At 46.9% G+C, this 20,517-nt stretch overlaps 1 long non-coding RNA gene across 1 annotated transcript; it reads right to left on the bottom strand.

Annotated features, from left to right (window-relative positions):
* Positions 1–7,977: 7,977 nt before the first annotated feature.
* On the bottom strand, positions 7,978–14,807 carry LOC137535338 (uncharacterized). The gene is made up of 2 exons (XR_011024397.1): positions 12,500–14,807; positions 7,978–10,364 (listed from the first exon to the last, which is right to left on the bottom strand). It is a non-coding gene; the product is annotated as an uncharacterized lncRNA (long non-coding RNA).
* Between the last annotated feature and the right edge of the window lie 5,710 nt (positions 14,808–20,517).

The following is a 20,517-nucleotide window of genomic DNA, read 5'->3' as shown; positions in this document are numbered from 1 at the left end:
GTGCAGGGAGGCGTGCGCGCATGCACAGCACGTGGACGTGCTTGGGACAGCAGAGGACAGGTGCAGGGAGGCGTGCGCACATGCACAGCACGTGGACGTGCTTGGGACAGCAGAGGACAGGTGCAGGGAGGCATGCACGCATGCACAGCATGTGGACGTGCTTGGGAAAGCAAAGTACAGGTGCAGGGATGCGTGCACGCATGCACAGCATGTGGACACGCTTTTGACAGCAGAGGACAGGTGCAGCAAGGCGTGTGCGCATGCACAGCACATGGACATACTTTGGACAGCAGAGGACAGGTGCAGGGAGGAGTGCGTGCATGCACAGCAAGTGGACGTACTTGGGACAACAGAGGACAGGTGCAGGGAGGCACACGCACATGCACAGCACGTGGACGTACTTGGGACAGCAGAGGACAGGTGCAGGGAGGCGTGCGCGCATGTACAGCTCGTGGACGTACTTGGGATAGCAGAGGACAGGTGAAGGGAGGAGTGCGCACATGCACAGCACGTGGACGCACTTGGGACAGCAGAGGACAGGTGCAGGGAGGCGCATGCGCATGTACAGCATGTGGACGTACTTGGGATAGCAGAGGACAGGTGAAGGGAGGAGTGCGCGCATGCACAGCACGTGGACGTACTTGGGACAGCAGAGGACAGGTGCAGGGAGGAGTGCGCGCATGCACAGCACGTGGACGCACTTGGGACAGCAGAGGACAGGTGCAGGGAGGAGTGCGCGCATGCACAGCACGTGGACGCACTTGGGACAGCAGAGGACAGGTGCAGGGAGGCGCATGCGCATGTACAGCATGTGGACGTACTTGGGATAGCAGAGGACAGGTGAAGGGAGGAGTGCGCGCATGCACAGCACGTGGACGTACTTGGGACAGCAGAGGACAGGTGCAGGGAGACGTGCGTGTGCCCTCGGCATCCTGCACATGTTGTGGCATGCGTGTACAAGTCATGTGGGCGCGTTGCAGCCATTGCACGTGGGGTGTTGGGGGGGGAAGTCACAGCTGTGGCCTAGTGTCTGTTTTTAAATGGGCGGACTTTTAACTAGTCACAAATAACTGCATAATGTCACACTGCTCAACCGACTAACTCTTGGAGGATATAAAATGCGAGAGCATAAATATTGTCATTACATAAATCAAGTGCGCAATCTGTGTAGAGAATATATGCATAATTATGCAAATGAATGCAACCATAGAAAAAAATACTGTGTGCAGCCCCCCCTCCCCCCAACATTAAATGAGTGTAAGGCACATGTGTATGAGGGTAAGGCATGAGTGTGTGTGCATGTATTATATATACTAGCTGTCGCCCGGCGTTGCCTGGGTATGTATTTGGCTAGTGTTGGCTCCACCCACTTTTTCTAATCCTGACACACAAACACTCAATAACTAGTTTGTGAGCTTTGCGGTCCTTGGCATCAATAATTTACATTGAAATGAAACAAATCTGATTGGCGTGGCTCCACCCCCTTTTCTGAATTTGAACCCCAGTCACCCAATGACCAACTGTACCAGGTTTGAGGCTTGTGCCATTAACAGTGCAAGAATGGCAGCAATGTAAATATTCTCCTTAAAAATCAATAGGTACATTTTGATTGGCTTTTGTAGGCTCCACCCACTTTTCTGAATATTAATCCCAATGACCAACTGTGCAAAGTCTGAGAACCCGACCATTAACAGTGTAAGAATGGCTGCAGTTTACATTTTCCCAGTATGCAAATTTATCTATGGCCAGATTGGAGGAAAACTTCCTTTCAACTTGTGAAATTAAACCATGGGCTTACTTCAGATTTATAGACGATATCCTATTCATTTGGACAGCATCACAGGAAGAATTACCGTATTTTTCGCCGTATAAGACACACTTTTTCTTCCCCAAAATGTTGGGGGAAAAGTGGGTGCGTCTTATGAGGCGAAGGTACGGATTTCGGGATGCAGAGGTGCACAGGGAAGCAGTATACATTACCTGCTCCTGCCGCCGCGCTCCTGGCTCCAGTCCTGGCTCCCTGATCCTCTTCTTCCATCTACCGCTGCCCGCTGCTGCCCCCGCCGAACATCGCTGGCCGGTCTAAGGGATACGCTATCAGCACACCACGTGCCGGGGTCACGCATGCCGCCAAACAATGCTGGCCGGTCCTAATTAGCCGCGCAGGGATACACTATCAGCACACCACGTGCGCCGGGGTCACGCATACGCATGTGTGACCCGGCGCACGCTGATAGCGTATCCCTGCGCAGCTAATTAGGACCGGCCAGCGTTGTTCGGCGGCATACGTGACCCCGGCACGTGGTGTGCTGATAGCGTATCCCTGCGGCTAAGACCGGCCAGCGATGTTCGGCGGGGCAAGCAGCGGGCAGCGGTAGATGGAAGAAGAGGATCGGGGAGCCAGGAGCGCGGCGGCAGGAGCAGGTAATGTATGTGTACTCACGCTGCCTGCACAGGGGGACACCGGCACTGGAGGACACACGGACAACAGGGGGCCGCAGGCACAGGGGACACTGCCACAGGGGGACACTGGCACAACAGGGGGACACTGGCACAACAGGGGGAAACTGCCACAACAGGGGGACACTGACACAGGGGGCTGCAGGCACAACAGGGGGACACCGACACTGGAGGACACGCGGACAACAGGGGGCCACAGGCACAGGGGACGCTGCCACAACAGGGGGACACTGGCACAACAGGGGGACATGGCAGGCAGAACATGGGAACACAGCAGGCACAGGGAGACACAGCACAGGGGGACACAGCAGGCACAGGGAGACAGAGCACAGGGAGACACAGCAGGCACAGGGGGACACAGCACAGGACCAGCACAGGGGGACACAGCAGGCACAGGGAGACACAGCACAGGACCAGCACAGGGGGACACAGGAACAGCCAATCACTACACTGACCACATAGAGGAACATAGGCAGGCAACATGGGAACAACCAATCATAACACTGTCCCCTTATGTGGTGTAATAGTATGTAATGTAACTGGAAAGGGGGGGGGGGGTTAAAAATCCTTAAGACACCCCTGCATCATAGACACACCTAGGTTTAGTTTTTTTTCTTTTTTTCCTGATTTTTGCCCTCTAAATCTGGGTGCGTCTTATATGCCGGAGCGTCTTATATGGCGAAAAATACGGTAATCAAATTCCACAAAAACTTCTCAGAATACCACAATAACTCTCAACTTTTCATCTTCCCATGTTAGTTTCCTGGATATAGGGCTGCACGATTTTAGGGAAGAATTGAAATTGCGATTTTTCACTCAGAAATTGCGATTTCGATTTTTTCACGATTTTTTTTTTCAAAGCAAGCTTTAGCACTAAATTGCACATGTATGCAGGTGGGGCCTTCTGTGAGGACGCTGGGCGCAGTTAACAATGTGCAGCGTATTGCCAGGGCCAGATTTCTACTTTTTACCGCCCTAGGCCCACCATCACCAGCTGCCCCGACCAACAGCATCTCAACCAAACCCCCCTCCCCCATCTTACACACACACACACACACACACACACACACAGTATAGGTAGCCATGTGACCCCCCCCCCCTCCAGTATAGGTAGCCACTGGTGGTCCTGATGACCTACTGCCCCCTATAGTATAGGTAGCCCCCCCTCCCTGTGTAGTCAGCCAGAAGCGGTGATTGATTGTTGCAAAGCTCAGAAGTTAAAGCTACTGCCTATACTCCTTCCGCTCGCAATTCCCAATATCCGACCACCAGTGGCTATGTATACTATACATAGCCACTGGTGGTCGGATATTGGGAATTGCGAGCGGAAGGAGTATAGGCAGTAGCTTTAACTTCTGAGCTTTGCAACAATCAATCACCGCTTCTGGCTGGAACGGAGTCCGCTACATTACGGAAGCTTCCTTCTCCCCTTAGCTGCCGCTGCTTGTCTCTCTGCCCGGCATCTCTCACACGTGATTCGCCGAGATGTCCGGTGGAGGAGAGACCAGCAGACACTAGCTACGACTAGCAGTATGCAGCAGTGCATATTTTTGAATGTTAATGAGCCGGGCAGCGGGGGGCGAGTCCAGTCCAGAGCGGCACACAGCGCCATCACTAGATAGAGATTGTATGACGGCAGCGGTAGGCGGAGCTGTACCCTCTGTACAGCTCCGCCTACCGCCTCCGTCAAACCATCTCTATCTAGCCATTGGTGGAGCTGTGTGCCGCTCTGGACTTGACTCGCCCCCCGCTGCCCGGCTCATTAACATTCAAAAATATGCACTGCTACATACTGCTAGTCGTAGCTAGTGTCTGCTGGTCTATCCTCCACCGGAAAACTCGGCGAAACACATGTGAGAGATGCCGGGCAGAGAGACAAGCAGCGGCAGCTAAGGGGAGAAGGAAGCTTCCGTAATGTAGCGGACTCCGTTCCAGCCAGAAGCTAGACTGGACTCGTCCCCTGCTGCCCGGCTTGTTAACAGTAAAAAATATGCACTGCTGTTTGTGACGGCGCGGCGGTAGGCGAAACCATGCGGCCAAGCGCAGCGAGCGCTGAAAAAAAAAAAAACGACGCTACTGACGATCTGAAGATCGCCCGCATGTGAATCGCGGTTTCGGTTTTAAACCGCAAAACCGTGCAGCTTTATGTACAAGATAGATTTTTACAAACATCCATCTACCGTAAACCAACTGACCAGCATATTTACTTCAAGTGGAATAGTTTCCACCCGGAACACACCAAAAAAAATCTATTGTTTACAGCCAGGCTCTGAGGTATAACCAAATATGTTCTAATTCAGAGGACAGAGACAGACAACTTATGTCGCTACGTAATATATTCATAGATCAGGGATATCATCCACAAATCGTTGATGATCTAATACACAGAGAAACTTTAAAATCTAGAGAGGAACTATTGAAGTACACCCCAAAGACTGAAAACAACAGAGTCCCAATAGTGGTCGCCTACAACCCAAGATTAAAGACACTGAGGAAGACATCGAAAGCCCTGCAACCGATACTTCACAAAGACAAAGGCCTGAAAGAAGTTTTTCCTGATTTACCACTGCTTGCTTTCAGACAAACTCCCAGTTTGAGACAAATGATTATCAGAAGTGCATTATCTACACCAGAAACTCCAGGCACATTACCCTGCAATAACGCAAGGTGTGAGACCTGCCCTTATATCTTATGCACAAGCCAAATACAAATACCAAACTCACAGAAATATCATCAAATATCAGACCAATTTCCCTGTGAGTCATCCAATGTTGTATACATGATACGCTGCATGAAATGCCCCTCAAGAGGAATCTATATAGGAGAAACAGAACAAAAACTGTCCACAAGAATGAACCATCACTGCTTTAAAATTAATGAGAGTAAAATGGACACACCAGTGGGTCAACACTTCTGTGAACCAGGACACAGCATGCAAGATCTCAGAGTACTTATTCTTAAAGGATACCCGAACTGACATGTGACATGATGAGATAGACATGTGTATGTACTGTGCCTAGCACACAAATAACTATGCTGTGCTCCTTTTTTTCTTTCTCTGTCTGAAAGCGTTAAATATCAGGCATGTAAATTGCTGACTCAGACAGGAAGTGACTACAGTGTGACCCTCACTGATAAGAAATTCCAACAATAAAACACTTTCCTAGCAGAAAATGGCTACTGAGAGTAAGAAAGAGATAAAAAGGGGAAAATCTTATCAGTGAAGGTCACACTGTAGTCACTTCCTGTCTGAGTCAGCCACTTACATACCTGATATTTAACTCTTTCAGGCAGAGAAAGAAAAAAAGGAACACAGCATAGTTATTTGTGTGCAAGGCACTGTACATACATACATCTCATCATGTCACATGTCAGTTCGAGTATCCTTTAAGGGTAACTTCAAAAATGAATAAGCAAGAAAGATTTCTGAGTACAAATTTATGAAAATGTTCAAGACATTAACAGAAGGGTTAAATTGTGGAATGGGATTCATGACTCCTTATGTAACATGATTGACTTGGCTTCATGATCTTCAGAAACCTGCTAGATTTCATGTTTGCTTGCATGAGCTCACTGGCTCCAGCCTACTGATCACCTGACATCTAACTGCTAAACAGCAACCAGCACAACTGCCATCTTCGTGTTTGCTATTTACCTGCATCAGTGTTTTACTACAGCTAACATCTGGAAATATGCCTGAAGAAGGGGACTAGATCCCAGAAAGCTTGCATTATTTAACTTTAATCGGTTAGCCATTAAAAGGTATTACTTTTACAAGACTTTGTTTTTTTCTACCTACATATATTGTTTGGCTAACACGGTACAGAACATTTCTACATTTTCCCAGTGAAATTTGTATTTGTTGGCACTTACTTTTTGGTTATGGGGATAAAAAGTATCCTATACGTTATTCTCGGTAATGTACTAGGTGTGTGTCAAGTTTCATTCAAATCTCTTCAGCCATTTTTTCATGATGGAGTAACAAACATCCAAACTTTAGCACTTATAATATTGGTAGGATATAGATATATAGATACATACATACATACATACATACATATATATATATATATATAGTGAGCAGATCAATAGGAAAAAACACTGTGCACTTTAAAAAAAAAAACCAGAAAAAATAATTAACTGTAAGGAACAGAGCACCCCGCTGTAGAGGGAGAGGAAACAAACCACACAGCTGCCCAACATGACAGAAGCAACAGGAAGTGATGAAGTTTCCTGCCAACCAAGGAAGGGAAGCTGTGACAAAGAGTGCTGTAGTGACACCAGTGAGAGATAGGAGTCCTACCAGGAGAGATCAGCGGGGGCAGCGTATGTAGACTTCTTTCCCCTCTCCTGGTAGGACTCCTATCTCTCACTACAGCACTCTTTGTCACAGCTTCCCTTCCTTGGTTGGCAGTATACACTTCCTCACTAATTTGTCACTTTTACCAAGGAGAGTGACCACACCCAGGTCCAGCTGGACCACCCCGAGTGGAGGCGGGTTTGTTCTCTCCACCTGCTTCCTGTGGTTGGTTGCCCCTCTGCAACCCGCCTTTGTGAGTAGTACAATTACCTTACCTGTTGGTATCTCGTATATGAAAACATATTGGGCTCCCATTTTTTTGTCTCCTGTGTCTTTTCCTAAAGGGTGCTGAGACACCCCTACTACTCTAGATAGCCAGAGAAGCCCCCAGTATTAGGCGGTGCCCCTACCCAAGTTAGACAGCCAGATTAGCTTCCCAGTATATCGCAGCCCCCTCCTCAGATTAGCTGGCCAAATGTCTCCCCAGTATTAGGTAGGTCCCTCCCAAAGTTAAGAAAGCCAGATCGGCCCCCAGTATATGGTAGCCCCCTCCCCAGTTAAGCTAGGTGTTAGGCTGTCGCCCCCCCCCCCCCCCCCCCCAAGTTAGATAGCTATAAATGCCCCCACTATTAGGCAGCACCCTCCCCAAGTTACATAGCCAGATGTGCCCCCCAGTATTGGGTAACCCCCCCACCCCAGTTTAGATAGCCAGATCAGCCCCCCAGTATTAGGTAGCCCCCACCCAAGTTTAGCTAGCCAAATATGTCCGCACTATTAGGTAGCCCCCATCCCCAGTATAGATAGCCAGATCAGACTCCCAGTATTAGGTAGCTCCCTGCCCAGTTTAGAAAGCCAGATAAGCCCCCAGTATTAAGAAGCCTTCTCCCCAATGTTAGATAGCCAGATCAGCACCAAGTATTAGGTAGCCCCCATCCCCAGTTTAGCTAGCCAGCCACTTCCAGTCTCAGGACAGGGTGCTCATCTATGGGGACCTCAATGCTACAACAGGCACAGAGAAGGACTACCTGACCTCTGATGGAAACACATACACACTTGGAGGAGAGAGCTATTACCAGGAATTAATGTAGACGCCAAGAAATAGCTATGACAACACAGTAAACTAAAGTGGTGTAATGCTATGTTTTTGGCGTTGCTAAGGCCTCACACTCGACTCACACTAGCACACAGACTAGGTAAATACATAGCTTACGACTTCACACTGTATTAGGATATTTATTCAATTATTTACATTATTTACAGGTATAGCAGTGAATCATGGATAAGTAATAGAGTAAAGAATCAATACATTACCGGATATTGCATCATCACTCCGTATCGGGGGACCAGCGATCGTCAGGAGGCAGCGCATACACAACATCACACAACTCGTCAGTAGTGGAGAGTCCCATCAGAGCAAGGGAAATCTCTCTTTCTTATACTCATAGCTCCACCCATTTTCCCTATTGCATCCTGGGGATGCACAGGCATGAGCTTCACTATGGTTGGATGACTTATAGTCAATATTTTCATAAATAGAACTAGTTCTAGTTAAGTTGCGCATTCCCTGAAACAGTTAATTCAGGGTTACGCGCTTATTGCAACACAATGTTATATAACCATATCACGTGCCACGCATGCTCAGTACTTGTTGTGACTGGGTGGGTTCGTCCTTCAGCCTATCCACAACGTGGAAGTATGATTCATCCCTCGTGATAACCGCGTGAACACAGCGCACAGCCGTATGTTTTTATAACTTGCAGTAACCTTTTGTTCTTCTGTCAATGGTTTTCTTATGGAGAATGGTGCATCACTACTAAAAGATCAAAATATGTCCTATCTGCCTACAGACTAGCTTGCTAATGTGTTTCTTACCTAACAGCCAGTCATTCACACAGACTCTTCAGACTTGTATCACATTCGGTCCTTAGTGATGACCATTAACATATGAAACCATGACAACTTTTTTTCCTCTTACAACAGATCCCATATGCCACATACCAGTTCCATCTGGATAGGATAACTATAACAATCATTACAATCAAAAAATAGGATGAACTATACACTTCATCATTGTTTCTGCTGATGGCGAATAACCCATAAATACATCCCACCAATGGTGAGAGGTGGCATCTGCTATGGCAGAGCCCACTTTAACAATTTTGTTTGCAATCACGGCAGTACTGAGCTGGTGTACGATTATACTTCTATTCAACTTTTTAATAACACTTTTTCACTTCCGTTAGATTTTTCAACAATCCGCTTTAGTTTAGTCAGGTTTAGATCCCAATTGGGAACTTCCAAACCTTGGCCTTGCCAGGAAACCTTTGTAGTTAACGCTATATCAGGCATCAACATAAAAGTTTCATTTTCCCATTGGAATACAGTGATATTGTGTATACATCCTGCAAAAGGCACCCTCATTTTAGGGACCACCTGACGATCTGTCACTACACATACCACTTGAGGTGTTATTTCCACCATCCAGCGGTATGTTATAGGCATTATGGTCCGCCCACATTTGTTTACAGTGTTCTGTAACAAACAAGGTTCATATGCAGTAGACTGTAACTTACATATTTTACTGTTTAAAGTATTATCACAAAAAGTCAAATCATCTGTTCTGTTGCTGTCATCAATAACCTGTCCATAAAACGTAGGTACCCAGAAGTGCTGATCACCTTCTGGCCCAATTAATAATGGCAAAATAACATTCTTACACATTATACTACTTTTAGTAACATTGTAAAGTGTCAATTGTCCCATGCAAAATGTATCATTGCACATCACTTTAGGTGCTTTGATATCTATCCAGTGATCAGTTCTTATCATGGAACTGAACACGGTCCTCCAAACCTCCTCACATCCAGTCAACAACATAGTTTGAAATAACCCTTTCTGTTGTTGATGTTGTAAGGTTTGCATGGAACAGATAGTCCAGTTTACAATTCTAGTTATATCAACATCTGTTTCATACATAACAGAGGCACTTGCGTTAATTAAGTCAAGCAAATCATCATCTATTTTAGCTTGTAATTTTAAATGGCGCCCATATAGTTGGCATCTATTTAGCTTGTAAAGTTAAGACATCATTTATTTTACTTCCAGCGTTATGCAATCTATTTGCTAATGTTTCAATATCAAGACTATTAAGAGTTCCAGTCAATGTCCCATATCCTCCTAACAAAGTGTCATACCACTCTCTCCGTATTTGGTGTGGTTTAGAACAGTTTATGGCAGCTGGAAACGTGATTTTAGCATGAATCACAGTCTTTTAGGCATGTTGCCCCACCTTTACACAAGTGGAAGGTAGTCTCTTTATATGCCCAGGGTCCACTTTAGCATCCATCATATCCACAAATATCAAAGTAGGCCCCACCGAGACATGTTCCATTGAAAGTAACATTGAGAACGTCACATGCTTGCCTAGCATTACCGGTAAAGTTTCTCTGTAGACAACTCTTGGTTTTATTTCCCCACACGAAAGTCACCGTGGATCCCCTGTATCGGTTACTCGAATACCTGAAGTCCTTGCATTAACGCAACAGCTTTCCAACCACACGATACCAAGGATTCCAAGGACAATGCCATAGACATGGAGATCAATCTGCAAAAAACCCAAACAAGTGTGACTTATTCTTGCAAATAACATTTTTCCTGTGGGATATATTCCCACTTTTCTGTTCTGGCCTCATTACCAGCAGAGTTCGGTCCTTGCTTACTGCAATCACATCTGCTGGAGGAGGCGGTCCTTGGGGATTCTGACCCACATTTTAGCTCCAACATTTACTGTATTAGTAGAACCAAAATATTCATCACCCTTTACTGATGGCTTTCCTCTCTACAAATAAAGGAATTAGGGTCCCTTTACACTTAATCAGCTGCTGTTAACTGTAATCAAAAAATAACAACTGATGTACAGTCCAGCGTCCGTGTCCCCCTATGGCCTCTTTCACACCATACACTGAAAAAACATTGAAATCTTTTCACAGTGCATTGCCATTGGGGAAAAAACAACAACAACAAAAAACAAGAAAAAACAAACAACAACAAAATTGTATGCGTACTACTACTAATGCATACCAGCGCATTAAGTGTAAAAGGGCCCTCAGGAGAACCTGGGCTATACAACTCTTTGGCCTGTGTATACACAGTGTCCTCCCCTAAAAACTTTAACCCATCCTCTCTCCTCTTCCAATAATTAACTCACTATTTCCCAGGTTAATCATGATCACTTTAATTTATTCTTGATAGTCGGAGTCAATTACTCCTCCTATTACTATAGCTCCTTTCTGAGCAAAACTGAATTGGGTAGCTATTTGCCCATAATGTTAGTCAGGTATTTTACATCCTATACCTGTGGGAATGGTTGTAACCTGTGAGGGGTTAATGATAACAACTTCTAAAGCATGCAAATCCAACCCAGCTGATACAGGTTTTCCCCTATATGGAGCTACCGCATCCTTATGCATTTTTCAATAAGAAATCGTTTCTACTTTAACCACCCCACCAGCTAGTTTCTGGTATAAACAAAAATCTGTTATCTTCACAGTTTGTTTGTATTATTCTAAACTAGCATATGCATACATTCTAGCATCTTTAACAGAGGTATTCTTAAACATATAATACACTATATCAGTAAGGTCTCAAAGCAAACTTCATACAATTCATTAGAAACAACTCAATTCACACTTCATCATCAACACATTCTGCCACTTCACGCCATTCAGCTAATCAGTACAACATTCAACCCTAGAGAAACCAGACATTTCTCTGCAAGACAAACAAATCTCATTTAGTAACTAATGACCTTAGCCCGTTTAAAAAAAAAACAAGCTAGGCCTTTCGCTGCGCATGCATGTGCCCGCTGTGCACATGCACCCGCCACGCGCGTGCCCTCATACACCGTTGCGCACACGCTGGCCGCCTCTGGCCCTATCCTCCCTCAACTTTTCCCCAGTGTTTCTGCGCCCCTCCCTGCACATGTGCAGTGCTAAAAAAAAACAAAACAAAACTCTGAATAGACGCAGAGACACAGGCATATTATATAAAAAGGTTTTCCAGTCTAATTACGCAATATTTTCATTCTACATTGCCATAATAGACTTCACAATTCTATTTCTTTCACACGGTCTCATCTAATCTAGCTTTCTTAGCTCAACAGGTAAACAATTTCACTCCTGCACAATTATAGCTAGAAACCAGGGGAAAAATTGCTGGCAGAGATGTCACCGTGACACCATAATCACATTTGACCCTGTAACCCAAAAAAAAAAAAAAAAAAAAAAAAAAAAATGAGCATTTGCAGGGATTTGGAAGTTCTAGCAAAACCCAGCACAACGCACAGTGCTGCACCAAACACACAACGCACACACACACAAGAAAGTTGCTTTACTATTTCTCACCTCTTTAACCATTTATTTTATCAAACAAGACGCATATCCCATGAAGTAAGAGTTAAAGGTCAATATTTTTTTTTACAGCATGTACTCCTGAATGAAAAAAAAAATAATGCTTGCCAAGCACCCCCAGTTGAGGAGAGCAGCATCTCAAACACTCACTGGCTCACACACATTCCCTAGGAGCACTCACCTCCCGTGCACAAATGCATTTTTTTTAAAAAACATTCCTCTATGCATTCAATTAAACAAAAACCAGACATATGAATACACAATTAATCAGGACTCGCTATAACGGATTCACCATATAAAACATTCACTAGAAACAACAATGTTAACCCACCTGTCTTGTCCAGATTATATTACCATTTCAATTCTGCCAGTGCAGTCAGATACTGTCACTTTAAGGAATTTGCTTTACAAGTTTAAACACAGCACTCCAAGATTATACTCCGAAATCTACCAACAAAGACACAGACTGTATTAAAAACCGTAGTAGTAAAAGCTGAGATTCACTGTCAGGTTACTCTCTGCCCCTTTTTCCCATCTATATTTTATCATTAAAAATATGGGGTTTTCCTTAAGAGGGACAAAAACAGCAGTAACAACCTAAAGAAAGTTCCCAGCTATTCCTAATCTTTTCAAATGGAACAAAATACTTTTGTGCTAAACACTTCCAATTCCAGTTCAATGCACATTGTCCTATTTCTTGTGCAATGATCAGTGGCAGAGTTTGGCTTCCTTTTATTCACAGAAGCTCCCTGCTCCACTGATAACAATCCAAAATGTGTCATCACAGGAGCCTCTTCCCCAGCTACTTCCTCCAGTACATTTATTTTACCAGCTGCAGATTCTGTTACATGTTGGTATTTATCTGCAGCTGCCTGTGATGACACTTGTGCAACTATCACTCTGTCATCCTACTCTAGTTCCTTTTTCTAACAGGACTAGCCTTTTTCCAACAGGAATACCCTCAAGTAAAGTAACAACATTGAGGGATTCTGATTCTTTCAACCTACACAATCTTTGTTGAAGCTTTCTATAAGCTGTCAACAACATCCCACTATGCCGCCTGAGAGCGACATCATGCCCCGCCTTAACAGGGCCCCCCTCTAGAGTCTTATCTACATCTAGAGAGAGCAACAACATCACCCGCTTTAACGGGGAACCACTATATTCCAGCATCAGGCAGCGTCCCTCAACCTCAAGTTGAGCCTGTTCCGCCTTTTCTTGATCCTGGAACGCCTTCTGCAATCGCTTGTGCACACCACGATATGCAGAGGCCAACACCCAGCTCCTTCTAGCTAGGGTAACTGCATCACCTACCTTGGCAGGGAGTTTTTCAAGTACTTGAACTAAATCAACCGGTTCTGATTCTTTTAACTGCTTATCCCATGATTCTGCCAACCCATGGCTAGCTAATTCCACTGCTATAATATTATACGGAGACTCGGTCCAGCCGGGGATCTCCGCAGGTTCTTTTAGGCATTTGGCCTTTTTCTTAAACATATTGCCTTACTTTTGGCACACTGCCAACTGGGCGTGGCTTTGACCAGAGGTGCCCCTCAACTTCTAGACACCAATGGTCAAACTTCCCACAGGTAAATTTTGCTTAGTTCAAAAGATATCTTGACTTGAAACTAAGTGGGAGGAGCTACTGACTCCAAACTTTGCCCACACCTGTAATCTGTCCTAAGATATATACATGTCAAGTATCAAGTCAATATACCATACAGGGGCAATTTTACAAAGATTTATATTAATTGCCCCACTAACTGGCAAAATGCCAAATTTTGCAAAATTACACCCAGAGACCCACAGAATCATAGGCAATATATTTCAGAGGTCAAAAGTCATCCTCGTCGCCATTTATGTAATGCTATGTTTTTGGCGTTGCTAAGGCCTCACACTCGACTCACACTAGCACACAGACTAGGTAAATACATAGCTTACGACTTCACACTGTATTAGGATATTTATTCAATTATTTACATTATTTACAGGTATAGCAGTGAATCATGGATAAGTAATAGAGTAAAGAATCAATACATTACCGGATATTGCATCATCACTCCGTATCGGGGGACCAGCGATCGTCAGAAGGCAGCGCATACACAACATCACACAACTCGTCAGTAGTGGAGAGTCCCATCAGAGCAAGGGAAATCTCTCTTTCTTATACTCATAGCTCCACCCATTTTCCCTATTGCATCCTGGGGATGCACAGGCATGAGCTTCACTACGGTTGGATGACTTATAGTCAATATTTTCATAAACAGAACTAGTTCTAGTTAAGTTGCGCATTCCCTGAAACAGTTAATTCAGGGTTACGCGCTTATTGCAACACAATGTTATATAACCATATCACGTGCCACGCATGCTCAGTACTTGTTGTGACTGGGTGGGTTCGTCCTTCAGCCTATCCACAACGTGGAAGTATGATTCATCCCTCGTGATAACCGCGTGAACACAGCGCACAGCCGTATGTTTTTATAACTTGCAGTAACCTTTTGTTCTTCTGTCAATGGTTTTCTTATGGAGAATGGTGCATCACTACTAAAAGATCAAAATATGTCCTATCTGCCTACAGACTAGCTTGCTAATGTGTTTCTTACCTAACAGCCAGTCATTCACACAGACTCTTCAGACTTGTATCACAAGTGGGAAAACCCTTTTAAACCTGTGCTGAAGCCTCAGCCTTTACTTCATGAATGGGCGAGCCAGGGGTGACTCTCTTGGGAGATTTACTATGAACTCCCACGTGGGCAGCAGTGTGGTAGACTATGCCATCCCAGACACGGACCGCATAAACATCAATGCCCATCAGTCACCTCTGAAACACACCTGTCAGACCACAACCAAATACTGCTGTACCTGAAATCCACTGATAAGCCAACCACACAGCAGCCTGACCAGACCGGTCTCTACAAGCTGCCGCCGTCCTTCAAATGGACCAAACAGTCTGCCACAGAATACACCAACATGACCAACACAGCCAAAATCCAAGAACTGCTGGCATCTTTCATACCAACTCATATGAACCAAACCAACAAGGTGTCAGCCATGCAGTGAAGGACTTCAGTAACATCTTATATACTATGGCAGTGCTAGCTGGCCTCAAGCAGACCAACATCAAGAGACCCACCAATAAACAGTCACAAAATTGTTTTGACAGTGAATGTAAGGCTCTACATAATTCTCTAAGGACAGCCTGTAACCAAAAGCACAGAGACCCCAACAACCAAGACCTAAGGGATAGGCCCACGACCATCTAAGGAGGCAATACAAAGACACCCTCAGATGAAAAAAACTGAGCCACATCTCCCACAAACTCCAACAGCTGGAGGACTCCCTTCAGAACAACTCATTCTGGGAGACCTGGAACCATATCGGCAAAAAGCCCAAGAAAAGCCCATATCCAAAATGGCCACATCTGGCTCCACTACTTCAGGCACCTCTACAAAGACATCCCAGAAAATTGCCCAAACCCTGGAACAAAAACAAACAGCCGCAAAACTGAAGGACATGGAGGAGACAATCAAGGAGTTCCAGAACCCTCTGGATACACCAATCACAGTGCAGGAAATAAGAGAAAGAATAAAGCTGATAAAATGTAAGAAGGCCAGTGGTACTGATGGCATCCGGCCAGAGATGAGGAAATACAGCCCCCCAGACATACATGAGGCACTCACAGGACTATTCAGCCTCATCCTGAGTGCGGCTCCTTTCCCCAGGCCTGGAGCGAGGGCCTCATAACACCCATCCACAAGCATGTGGACCGATATGATCCGGCTACCTACAGAGCAATCTGTATCAGGAGCACACTGGGGAAAATGTTTAAAGTAGACCTGAGCTCAGAACTTCCTCTCTGCTCTAAAAGATATGCGACAGTATAATAACCTCTAAAGAAAAAAAACTTTCTTTGTTACAACGGACACAAATACTGCAACAAATTTGTAGTGTGTCTACTTCCTGCTTTCATGGAAGCAGACATAGGGCTTGATTCACAAAAAAAGAGTGCTAACTGTTAGCACGGCCGTTTTCGCGTGAATTTTCGCATTGCGCGCGATCGCGAATTTTCGCGCTAAACGTATACGTTTCCGCGCGCAAACGCGAATTTTCCTGCGAAATCGCTTTTTGCGCAAAAATTCGCGTTTGCGCGCGAAACCGTTATCGCTTCGCGCGAAAATTCACGATCGCGCGCAATGTGAAAATTCACGCGAAAACGGCCGTGCTAACAGTTAGCACTCTTTTGTGAATCAAGCCCATAGGGTTAACATCCTGTGTTTACAAATTAGCAACTCCACCATGGTAGAGGAGATTCCTGAGCTGACACAGCTGCAGAGATCAAATTACAGTGGTGATTAGTCCCAGATGAGGGGGAATTAGACAGGCTGAACTCTCTAAATACATCCAGGGTGCATTTCTCTATGTTTTCCTTCTGTTCTGTCCAAGAGTTCAGGTCTACTTTAACAGCATCACTAATAAAAGGATCCTCTCCTTCCCCACAGAGTCGGACGTACTCAGCAAAAGGCGATCCAGAACATGCCAAACCAGCGACCACATCTACACACTGCACAGCCTCATTAAGGCCCATGTCAGCAGGTCATGCGGGAAAATATATGCTGCTAATATATATAAATATAAGGCATTAGACTCTGTGTGGCACCCAGGCCTTTTCCTAACACTCCTAGAGAGCGGAATAAGAGTTCATATACCGGGAGCCAATGCAGTGTGAAAGTGGATGGGAAGAGAAGCGCGTTCTTCAAGCAGCGGCGAGGAGGCAGGCAGGGCTGCAGACTGAGAGCAATGCTCTTTAACATACAGTAGAATATACTGTATGTTAGAATTCTACTGTATACATCAACCAACTGGCTGTAGCCCTGGAGCCCTCCCCAGCACCAGGCCTCCTCCTGCATGACTATGAGGTGAAGTTACTGCTGGGGCTGGAGATTAACTAAATCGGGGAGTTTTAGGCCAGCATTAAAAGGCCCTGAAAGAAAAAGCCTGCAGAGCCTTTTTTGCCATCAGAAGGCAACTGTACCACCTGAAACCACCCATGAGAATTTACAGTAAAAAATATTCTACAGCATTATCACCCCAATCCTGCTCTATGGTAGTGAGGTATGGGCCCGGTCACCTACCCTGACAAGTAACCATCAAAATGGGACTCCAACCCAAAAGAAGGCTTCCATCTACAGTTCTGCAAGAATATTCTCCAAGTCCATTGCAGCACTTCGAACTCAGCCTGCCGGGCAGATTCCCACTGTGGCTGACAATCCAGCAGAGGGCGCTCTCATACTGGGCGCACATACAGAGCAGCAGCCCTGGCACTTACACAATAAAGCCTTGCTGAGCCAGGGGGCCAAGGCCATACCATGCACTCTGAAGCAAAGCATCAGCCCAGCCCAGCCAGGACCACCAACAGAGCTTGACAAAAGCCCAAATAAAGGGACTATAGAAAGCTACAAAGTGAGATATCTGGAGGAATGGAAGAGTGACATAAAGAACTCCCAGAAACTCACTGTCTACCAATCACTGCAGAGGGAGTACAAAATGGCCCTGTATCTGGAGAGGCTACACTACCCCAAAGATACACAGATCCTGATCTTGTACCATCTGAGTGCAAACAGCCTGGAGATAGAGACAGGGCAGCACAGACAGACATGGAAGCCCTGGGAGGAGAGGCTGTGCAGGCAGGCAGTGTGACCAGGGGGCCCTGGAGGATGAGGACCACTTCCTGCTACACTGCAGCAAATATGCACCTGTGAGGACTGCCCATTCCCAGAGACTCTCCGCCCACATCCTGGATTTCACCTCCTATGATGAGGAGAGGAAAATCTACATCCAACTAGGGAAGAGGAAACAACCATGCAAATAGTGGCCCAATATGCCGCTACCTGCCACCAACTGAGAGAAACATGGCACCCCACAAACTGTATATCCCTTACACTGCCCCCTATTCCCTTCTTCACCCCTTTGGACTGTATTTCCCAGCCCCCTATACTGTCCCCGATATTCTCCACACCCTTATGGATTGTATACGCCAACCCCCTATACCCTTCCCTTAATCTCACAACACCCCTCCCATGCTAATGCTATCGTTTTGCTTTGGCCATGCTAAGTGTATTTGGTCCTGCCAATAAACATTTTTGTATTTGGATTACCAGATCAGCCCCAGTATTAGGCACCCCCCCCCCCCCTCCCCCAAGTTAGATAGGCTGATCAGCCGCCAGTAACAGGTAGCCCCCCCCTCCTCAAGTTAGCCAGATGAACCCCCCCCCCAGCATATGGCAGGGCCCCTCTTCAGTTTAACTAGCCAGATGTGCCCCCAGTGTTAGGCAGCCCCCTACCCAAGTTAGATAATCAAATCAGCTGATGGAAGCAGCAGCAAGGGGGGCTTTTTCTGTATATCAGAGAACAATTACACGTTGGAGATTAATACCCCCACCCCCCCTTTCCAGGACATAAATGCAACCCAGCAGCATTCTAGTGTCCCCATACTGTGCCCCAGCCTCCTAATAGTGTGTCCCGGCATTCTAGTGTCCCCCATAGTGTATCTGAGCTTCCCAGTGTCCCCTTAACTGTGTCCCAGCGTCCCCATAGTGGGTCTTAACTTCCCAGGATTCCCATAGTGCAACCCAGCTTCACCATGCCCTCACAGTATGTCCCACCTTCCAGTGCCCCTCATAGTGCACCCCAGCTTCCCAGTGTACTCATAGTGCAACCCAGCTTCACCCTGCCCTCACAGTATGTCCCAACTTCCAGTGCCCCTCATAATGTGTCCCGGCTTCCCAGTGTCCTCATAATGTGCCCCAGCTTCCCAGTGCCCTCATAATGTGCCCCAGCTTCCCAGTGCCCGTCATAGTGTGCCCCAGCTTCCCAGTGTCCCCATAGTGTGCCCCAGCTTCCCAGTGTCCCTCATAGTTTGTCCCAGCTCCCCTCATAGTGTGCCCCAGCTTACCAGTGACCCCCATAGTGTGCCCCAGCTTCCCAGTGCCCCCCATAGTGTGTCCCAGCTTCCCAGTGTCCCCTCATAGTGTGCCCCAGCTTCCCAGTGCCCCTCATAGTGTGTCCCAGCTTCCCAGTGTCCTCATAATGTGCCCCAGCTTCCCAGTGCCCCTCATAATGTGCCCCAGCTTCCCAGTGCCCCTCATAGTGTGCCCCAGCTTCCCAGTGCCCCTCATAGTGTGCCCCAGCTTCCCAGTGCCCCCCCCCCATAGTGTGCCCCAGCTTTCCAGTGTCCTCATAGTGTGCCCCAGCTTCCCAGTGTCCCCTCATAGTGTGCCCCAGCTTTCCAGTGTCCTCATAGTGTGCCCCAGCTTCCCAGTGCCCCTCATAGTGTGTTCCAGCTTCCCAGTGTCCCCATAGTGTGCCCCAGCTTCCCAGTGTCCCTCATTGTGTGCCCCAGCTTCCCAGTGTCCCCTCATAGTGTGTCCCAGCTTTCCAGTGCCCCTCATAGTGTGCCCCAGCATCCCAGTGTCCTCATAGTGTGCCCCAACTTCCCAGTGCTCCTCATAGTGTGCCCCAGCTTCCCATTGCCCCTCATAGTGTGTCCCAGCTTCCCAGTGCCCCTCATAGTGTGCTACAGCTTCCCATTGCCCCTCATAGTGTGCCCCAGCTTCCCATTGCCCCTCATAGTGTGTCCCAGCTTCCCAGTGCCCCTCATAGTGTGCCCCAGCTTCCCATTGCCCCTCATAGTGTGCCCCAGCTTCCCATTGCCCCTCATAGTGTGTCCCAGCTTCCCAGTGCCCCTCATAGTGTGCCCCAGCTTCCCAGTGTCCTCATAGTGTGCCCCAGCTTCCCAGTGCCCCTCATAGTGTGTCCCAGCTTCCCAGTGTCCTCATAGTGTGCCCCAGCTTCCCAGTGCCCCTCATAGTGTGTCTCAGCTTCCCAGTGCCCCTCAGTGTGCCCCAGCTTCCCAGTGCCCCTCATAGTGTGTTCCAGCTTCCCAGTGTCCCCATAGTGTGCCCCAGCTTCCCAGTGTCCCTCATTGTGTGCCCCAGCTTCCCAGTGTCCCCTCATAGTGTGTCCCAGCTTTCCAGTGCCCCTCATAGTGTGCCCCAGCATCCCAGTGTCCTCATAGTGTGCCCCAGCTTCCCAGTGTCACTCATAGTGTGCCCCAACTTCCCAGTGCTCCTCATAGTGTGCCCCAGCTTCCCATTGCCCCTCATAGTGTGCCCCAGCTTCCCAGTGCCCCTCATAGTGTGTCTCAGCTTCCCAGTGCCCCTCATAGTGTGCCCCAGCTTCCCAGTGCCCCTCATAGTGTGCCTTAGCTTCCCAGTGTCCCCATAGCTTGTCTCAGATTCCGGGTTTCCCCATAGTGCAGTGATCTGCAATCTTGGCTCTCCAGCTGTTAAG

Source organism: Hyperolius riggenbachi, chromosome 10, assembly GCF_040937935.1.
Source record: "Hyperolius riggenbachi isolate aHypRig1 chromosome 10, aHypRig1.pri, whole genome shotgun sequence".
Taxonomy (NCBI): Eukaryota; Metazoa; Chordata; class Amphibia; order Anura; family Hyperoliidae; genus Hyperolius; species Hyperolius riggenbachi.
This window is presented reverse-complemented; position numbering and strand designations above follow the sequence as displayed.